This window comes from Nicotiana attenuata, chromosome 1 (assembly GCF_001879085.1).
Source record: "Nicotiana attenuata strain UT chromosome 1, NIATTr2, whole genome shotgun sequence".
Classification (NCBI taxonomy): Eukaryota; Viridiplantae; Streptophyta; class Magnoliopsida; order Solanales; family Solanaceae; genus Nicotiana; species Nicotiana attenuata.
The window spans coordinates 109,343,427-109,352,184 of NC_031989.1; positions in this window are offsets into that span (position 1 = coordinate 109,343,427).

Genomic DNA, 8,758 nt, shown 5'->3' on the forward strand with positions numbered 1-8,758 from the left:
TTTTTTTTTTGCTTGGCGACCTTGGTCTTTACCAACTCCTTTCTTCTCTTTGTTTTTAGTCTTACATTCTGGAGATCGAGAGTGCTCGCAGGGTCGAGATTTTCCTGAAGATTCTTGGATAGTCGGTGGTATCACAATAGATGCCGTGAGATGCACGATTAGTTCAGGGCGGGTACTGGCACCCAATCCATCAGGGAAGAGTTGGAGAAAAAGGATCAGGAGCTGATGCAGTCTATCCGCAGATGCAATGAGCTCGAGGAGCTGCTCCGTACGAAAGACGAGGAACTCGAGGTGGGAAAAGGGGTTGCCGCGGAGTGTGAGGACCATCAGGCGAAAGTGTTGTATCTGCAGGCCGAACTCGAGCAGAATGTTACCAGAGTCGAAGCTTTGAGCGCATAATGGATGGGGAAGTTGGCCAAGATGGAAAAGAAACTGGCGGAAATGGAGAGTGTCGAGGAGGCTCGGACATCGGCTTTGGCGAGGGTGGAGGCGCTAGAGGACACTATCCGCGTCCTCCAATCTGAGCAGGAATCTGAGAGGGCTACGGCCACGCTGAGGGGCGCGCGACTCGAGGAATATATTGGTGAAATCGACTAGGAGGATTCGAGCTTAGGAGCTCAGGTTGTGGCGCTCGAGGCCGAGAAAGAACAGCTGCTGGCCCAGGTCGAGTCCGCCTCTACCGTGGTCTCACGCTGCCTATATGAGTTATAGGTCCACGCCGAGGTCCAGCGAGATATTTACAAGGGTTTGTGGGCGGCGAGGACTGTCCTAGAGGCCATCTTTGAAGATGCTCGGGCAAAGGAACGCGAGGCTCGCACTGCCTGTGGATATGACTATGCGACTCCAGAGGCCGAGGAGGGCATTGATAACAAGGACGAGCTCCCTTCTGATGCTGATGATGAGGTTGTGGAGAACAACGGTGGGGATGATGCGGAGTGAAGCTTTTGCTGCATCCTATGTACTTAGTTTTTTATTTTTTCTTTCGTTGTGTACTCTCATCTTTTCCCAAGGGCCCGTTTCGGCCCATTGTAAGGTGCGAGTGTCGCGCATGTATATTTGAATAAAATAGTTGTTTCGTCTTCATTTGTGTATCTTTTGATTTCCACTATAATGAGTCCCTGAATCTTTGATTGCGAATTCGAACTTGCGAGATTTGGCGAGGTCGGCTTCCGATTTACCAGGTCAGGTGGAACCAACCTTAATTCGGACGAGGTTGAATTTAGATTCGCCATCTTTGGGCGAAGTCGGTTCCGACTTGTATATTCGAGCGAGACTAAATTCCGACTTACTAATTTAGGTGAAGTCAATTTTTCCATGTGTATTCGAGCGAGGTCGAACTTATCTTTTTGGCGAAGGCTGTAGAGGTGTTATTTTGAGCAAGGTCGAAATTATAACCCGTTGTTAATTCGAGCGAGGTCGAACTTCTCTTTTTGGCGAAGGACGATGGACGTAGAGGTGTTATTTCGAGCAAGGTCGAAATTATAACCCGTTGTTAATTCGAGCGAGGTCGAACTTCTCCTTTTGGCGAAGGCCGATAGCTGTAGAAGTGTTATTTCGAGCAAGGTCGAAATTATAACCCATTGTTTATTCGAGCGAGGTCGAACTTCTCTTTTGGGGAAGGCCGATGGACATATGGGTGTTATTTCGAGCAAGGTCGATATTATAACCCGTTGGTAATTCGATCGAGGTCGAACTTCTCTTTTGGCGAAGGTCGATGGCCGTAGGGGTGTTATTTCGAGCAAGGTCGAAATTATAACCCGTTGGTAATTCGAGTGAGGTCGAAATTCTCTTTTGGCAAAGGCCAATGGCCGTAGGGGTGTTATTTCGAGCAAGGTAGAAATTATAACCCGTTGTTAATTAGAGCGAGGTCGAACTTCTCTTTTGGCGAAGGCCGATGGCCGTAGGGGTGTTATTTCGAGCAAGGTCGAAATTATAACCTGTTGGTAATTTGAGCGAGGTCGAACTTCTCTTTTGGCGAGGCCGATGGCCATAAGGGTGTTATTTCGAGCAAGATCAAAATTATAACCCGTTGTGTTAATTCCGTTGGGGAACATTATTCATCGCTATGTTGTTTACGTGTGCGTCGGGGCAAGTCCTGGTTTGCTTAATTTTGCTTTTACTGGAGATTGCTGTGCGTTTCCTGGGTGAGTCCCAGTTCGCTCAATTTTGCTTTTATTGGAGAATTCCGCGTGTTTCATGGTTGAGTCCTAGTTTGCCTGATTTTTTTTTACTGGAGATTGTTTTTCGATAGTTGATCTGTACCGAGCCATTTCTGTTATTTGAGATATGCTGCGTCTTAGAGTTTTTTGCTCGGTCATTACTTGCGAGATTGCATGCTATGGAACCATTTCCTGGGGTGTTTCGGCGGTGTTGGTCCCTTACTTGCGTACCTATGCGAGCGCTCGCATTCTTGTTTCAAACCAACAAAAAAGTGAAGATAAACCCAAATGAAATTGACTGTTACCTCGGCCTAGCAAGCCAGCTAAAGAAGAGGCGGCGTTGTAGGGTTACTCGCCCCGCCTAGTACTCGGATAGTGGTTTCTGATTTGGCAACCACGTTTAGCTTCGCTATTCAACTGCGTCTAGACTTCTCGTGAGTTGGGCTTACCTCACCCGTTGGGACACCGAGGCCGAGCCCCAGTCCGATATGCGTAAACAATAAGGGAAACATGTCTTGCTTTGTTTATAAATCATCTAGCGTGCGTGATACGAAAATGATGCGGGATATGCCTGATCTTCCAAAGGGTCATGTAGTAGGTTATCATCCCTTCCCAAGGGGTGGAAGTACAGGTCGGTATACAGGGTGAATACATTGCATGGGATCGTGGTCATGCCAAGCACATAGTGACCGTGGTTTTACTTCAATCGGGCATATGACTTGCTAAACCCACCGTTATGGATGGGGCATGGGTCTTGTATAGACATCGGTTATAATTTTTATTTTGTGTAGGGATCTGGCCTAGATTGATATGGTTATTTCAAAAACTTATCTACCATTCTTTCCAAGTTGGCGTAACTGCCTGGAAGTAATACTTGGTTGGTTCTAGATCTAAAGGAAACTAAAGAATTTGGCTAAGAAGTCCCCACAGACGGCGCCAAGTTGTTTGACCAAAAAGTGCTAAGCCTTTTAGTTAAACTAATTAATGACAAAATAGAGGGTAAATCTTAGCCAAACATAATCGGCTTTAGATCTAAGCATAATGGATACTAAAATCAAAGAGATCAAGTTTATACAACATTTCTTAGGATGATTGGAAGACATTAAATGTAAATAATGAGCTTACATCTTTGATATACTATTCCGTATTTGTAAAAGCAAAGAAGATAAAGAAGGAATCTCGTTGATAACTATGAGATCTAGCTGTATTAATTCAACAATGGAGATTACAAAGATTTGTAACCCAAAATCTAGACTTCTTACTTTGTTCCTTGGAGGTCTCTCCCGTGTCTTCTGTTTCTTTTGCTTCTTGCCAGATTCCCCCTTTCTTTCTGCTTTACCCTCCTTATATATATATATTGTCAATTTCCCCTTTTACCCTACCGTTTTTGATTGCATTCTTCCTCACTCGCCCCAGTGTTACGTTCTGCTATGTAAGCCTTCCGATGGCTCGATCTCGGCAGTGACCGAGATACTCGTCATCTTTACGCCTCAAGGGCACGACCATGGCTTGGTCGACCCCTTACCATTCCCTTTAATGATAACCGTCTGGTGGTCAGTTTTTGACTCATACAATTATATCATACTTGCTCCCAATAATTTCTATTTGCATTATTGTGGACTTTTATTTTTAAAATACTCGAGCTAATAATAAAAATTAGATCTTTTAAGTGGTGGGAGACTAGCAATTGAAGTTATCTCCATGTATTTGAATACTATGTTTTTGTCAAATGAAAATTATATTTAACCAAGTAAGCGATATACACAAACTAACCTTTAGATTCTAGGGCTAGAATGTGCAAAAATAGCCAAGACTAATCACTAAAGATCTATGCCTTGCTGAGACAATTTGTGGCTTAGACTATTCCCTTTCAAGGGAGGTTATCCCTAGACATCAACTACCCCTGACAGGGATAACAATTCAAATTAACTAACACACTCTTCCATCTATACAATTCTTTTGCCCACAAATTTGTGCAGCTGTAAAACAATTTCCTTCTAAATTATTTCTGCACTTTTTGTTGAAACCTGAGGCAATTTCTTTCAATGATGTGTGCGAATGAGATATCCAATAAAAAGAAGGAAAAGGGTTGAATAGAGGAACCTCCGAACATTTGGTGATCTCAAATACGCCGATATCAATGGTGACTTATTATTTCGATGAATATTTTATTTGAACAAAAGAAGATTATGTAAATACTTACTATTAGATTCCATTACGGGAGACATAATTTTTTCTCTATGTGCTCTGATTCATTATTTGAGAGCATTACCAAAGTCTATTAAAGGTGAGGTTATATTGACGTAGGTCTGTTTCTAGCCTAGATCAATCTAAATTAAATGAAATCTCTACCATTTTGCTGAAAAATCAAATATGAAACTTCATAAAATACGATAACTAAAATTGCAAAGAGAAAGCCTAGGATGGTGTTAATTGGTTTCCTATTAGTATTAACCAGTTGCTTGGTTAGCCATGTACGTATTTGAATACTGTATTGGTCAAAATTTGGACTGGACTTAATAGTTGCAAATGGACATGGTCGAGGATCAAGCCGATCACGGCCTAAATGGAGAGGAGTCGTCTTAAGAAGGATTAGTGCCGAGGTCGAATAAAGGATGTATGGAAGTAACGGTAGGATAAGTTTAGAATAGAAAGAAAGAATATTCCATTGAATATTCTTTCAGTTGTACTGTTAGGGTTTCTCAAGAATATCCCCTATAATTAGGAAGAAATAAAGAACAAAAAGGGGATCTCTACTTTTCTGATAAGAGCATATTGTAAAGGGTTGACTACAAAGGATATAAAAAAGCTTGTCTTGTCCACTGATTACATTGTTTGATATACGCTTTTTATTTACAAGATCCAAATATTCCTTGTCCATCTCCATTTTCTATTATTCCACGTTGTTGTCAAGAAGGAGAATCATCCAAGTCATCTAACATTTGGGTGATTTATTTCATTTTATTACATTTATTTCCATTATCTACATTCATTACATGTTTTTATTACTACACTCATTGACAATCATTGAGCATATATGTGATATTTATTATTCTTGAACACGGTCTCATATCACTGATACACCCTAGTTTTAGATCTAGAATTTATTACTTTTAACTAGGATTTGCCCATTATCACAATACTTAATTAGTTTAACAAAAAGCTTAACACTTTTTGGTCAAACAATTTGGGTTGTCTGTGGGGATTTTCTAGTTAAAATTTCGGTTTCTTTTAGATAAAAAAACGACAGCAGCCATCTTTTTTCTCGTTCGCACGAACTAACAATGGCAGGAAACGGAGGTGAAAGACTGAAAGTAGTAGTGGACGTCACCGCCAACCTCTTGAACACCATCGACGAGGTTGAGAGAGAAGACGAGGAGAATGTGACGCCGAGCGCCACACCCAGGCGGAGCGACTCACCTCCCCCTCATGGAAGTGTAACCGCTTCACGCGAAAGGGGAGCCTCCACGTCCACAACTGAGGAAGTGCCACCAGTGGTGAAAAAACTACTGGAGGCGTGGTTGACAAGTACTCTAAACAACATACTCGAAAAACCCGTTCAAGGGGCGAGTAGAAGCGTTGCACGAGAGGATACCACAGAAACCGCCAACGAGCAACCTCCTCCCGCTCCTGTCCCAACAGGTAACACTCACACCGCTGTTGATGCAGGTAGTGACGCACTTGCGGCCATTCTAAATAAAATGGAAGAAATGGAGAACGAGAATAAAGTGCTCCGCGACCAAATGGGGGAGCATCAAGAAAGGGTTGATAAGATACCGGGCGCCCCGAAACTGCTACCAAAACGGGACGTCGGTTGGTTCGTCGAACAACCATACAGCGAGGAGGCAGCCCACACGCCATACCCAAGACCTTCAAAATGCCACCATACTTGAAGATATACTACGCATAACAGACCCCGAGGATCACATCATTAATTACGTCACATCAATAAAAGGCAACGACCTCTAAAAAGAGCAGGTACCATCAGTGTTGCTGAAGAAGTTCGGCAAAACCCTAACAGGGGGTGCCTTAACATGGTACTCACAATTACCAGCGCGTTCAATTACAACGTTAGAGGAAATGACCGACAAGTTCGTCACCGCCCATGCTGGGGCTAAGAAAGCAGAGGCCAGGGTGAATGACATAGACAATGGCCTGGCGAAGGACTCAGGGACTTCCTCGACTGGTTCAACAGAGTAAGAATGAGCTTGCCAAATGTATCAGAAGGGATGGCGGTGGCAGCTTTCTAGAATGGGCTGAACAGGAGTGGGTCGAGGGCGACCTTTTTTTTTCCAGAAAGTTGTTAAGCAGACTCATGAAATACCCTCCCACCACTTGGGAAGAAATTCACAATGCCTATTGCGCGGAGGTGAAAGAAGACGAGGATGACCTCAACGGTCCAGCCCAACGGCTAACGTCAATCCGAACAGAGTCGAGGAAAGACCGTCGTAATGACGGTCGAAGAGACCATTCAGGCCCACGCCTCAATCGGGACAGGCACCAACCATATGTCAGAACGGTCATCCCACCATCTCCTTGCCATATAGAAGGTCCGTATAGGCCACATACGGGGACTCAACGAAACGACAAAAGTATGCCTCCACTCTTATCTGCTCATAATTTTTTGCGTTTCCCCTTCATAAATAGTGTACGCACTAGAGAAACTCGGTCCAAAGGTGAAGTGGCCACAACAGATGAAGTCCGACCCAAGTACCAGAAAGTCGAACGTCCTCTGTGAGTTTCATCAGGAAAGGGGTCACAAGATCGAAGACTGCATAGCCCTGCAGCAAGAAGCGGTGAACATGCTTCACAAAGGACACCTAAGGGAGCTGATGAACGACCGAGGAAGAGCCAACTTTGGCCGCGGACAAGAGCAAAACCGAGGCTCTCCAAAGCCACCCTCCTCCGCCGCACCATCCAAATGATCATCGGAGGAGGCGATGAAACAGCAGTCAATCATGTGAAATTCATCATCAGACATAAACTGAAGTGGTCGATCACCCATGAACGGTATGATGACCTCGAAGACAGTATCATCTTCGATAAGTCAGATACCCACGGTTTGACCCTTCCTCACTTCGACATTCTTGTCATTACTTTACGTATTTTAGATACTAATGTAAAAAGAATAATGGTAGACGGCGGGAGCGGCGCGTGTATTATTCACCCTCGAGTTCTCACACAAATGAGGCTCGAGGACAAGATAGTACCACGCTGCATAACGCTAACAGGTTTTAACAATGCAGTTGAGGGAACCTCAGGAGAGATAACGCTACCCGTTCTGGCCGGGGGCGTCACCCTTGAAACAACGTTTCATGTCATGAGCCAGGACACAGCTTACAATGCCATCCTAGGGCGACCCTGGATACACGCCATGAGAGCCATCCCTTTCAGCTTATATCAAGTAATCAAGTTTGCTACTCCGTGGGGGGATATTCAGCATCTGAGGCCAACATCCACAGCCCAAGAATGCTACCGTATCACCCAAGATTGTACATACACTCAACAGTTAAAGGGAATAGGCTCGGGAGCATAGCAATTATCAAAGTTGGGGCATAGCAATTATCAAAGTTGGGGCCCGAACTCGGCGAACAAAAAGACATCATCAAGGATCTCGACGTCGTGAAAGCCATAGGGTCAACGGTAGAAGACCTCGAACCCGTCCAAATAGACAACAGTGACCACAACAAAAAGGCTTACATCGGCCATAAGCTCTCAGAACCAGGTAAATTTCATAAGTTTTTCATTGACAATGCCGATCTGTTTGCTTTCTCCCGTGCAGATATGCTAGGTATCCCAAAAGACATTGCCGCACACAAGTTGAACATCGACCCACTATACCCGCCAGTGTGACAATTAAGAAGAAAATTTAACGCTGCAATCAACGAGGCCGTCAGTGATGAGGTGGATAAACTACTCACTAACGGCTCCATCCGAGAATTGAAATACCCCCAATGGGTCGCCAACGTGGTCATGGTGAAAAAGAAAAATGGAAAGTGGCGGATATGAGTAGATTTCACGGACTTTCCATTACCTCACATCGATCAACTCATCGATGCAACGACAGGGCACGAGTTGTTAAGCTTCTTGGACTCCTACTCAGGTTACAACCAAATCCTCATAGAGGAGGAGGACCACGAAAAGACCACTTTCATCACCCATCAGGGGACGTACTACTACAGAGTCATGCCATTCGGGTTGAAGAACGCAGGGGCGACTTATCAAAAGCTAGTCACCAAGATGTTCAAGGATGAACTCGGTAAAACAATGGAAGTTTATATAGATGACATATTGGTCAAATCAAAAAGGAAGGAAGGCCACATCAACCACCTGAAGGAAGCCTTCGATATACTAAGGCGATACAGTATGAAGCTGAACACTGAAAAGTGTGCCTTCGGCATAATCTCGGGCAAGTTCCTCGGTTTTCTGGTATCACAAAGAGGCATCGAGGTCAACCCCAACCAGATCAAAGCCATCGAGGGAATACCAGAAGTATTGACCAGCAAGAAACAGGTATAAAAACTAACAGGTCGTATAGCGGCCCTGTCGAGGTTCATCTCACGATCCTCTGACAGATGCCACAAATCCTTCAATGTGCT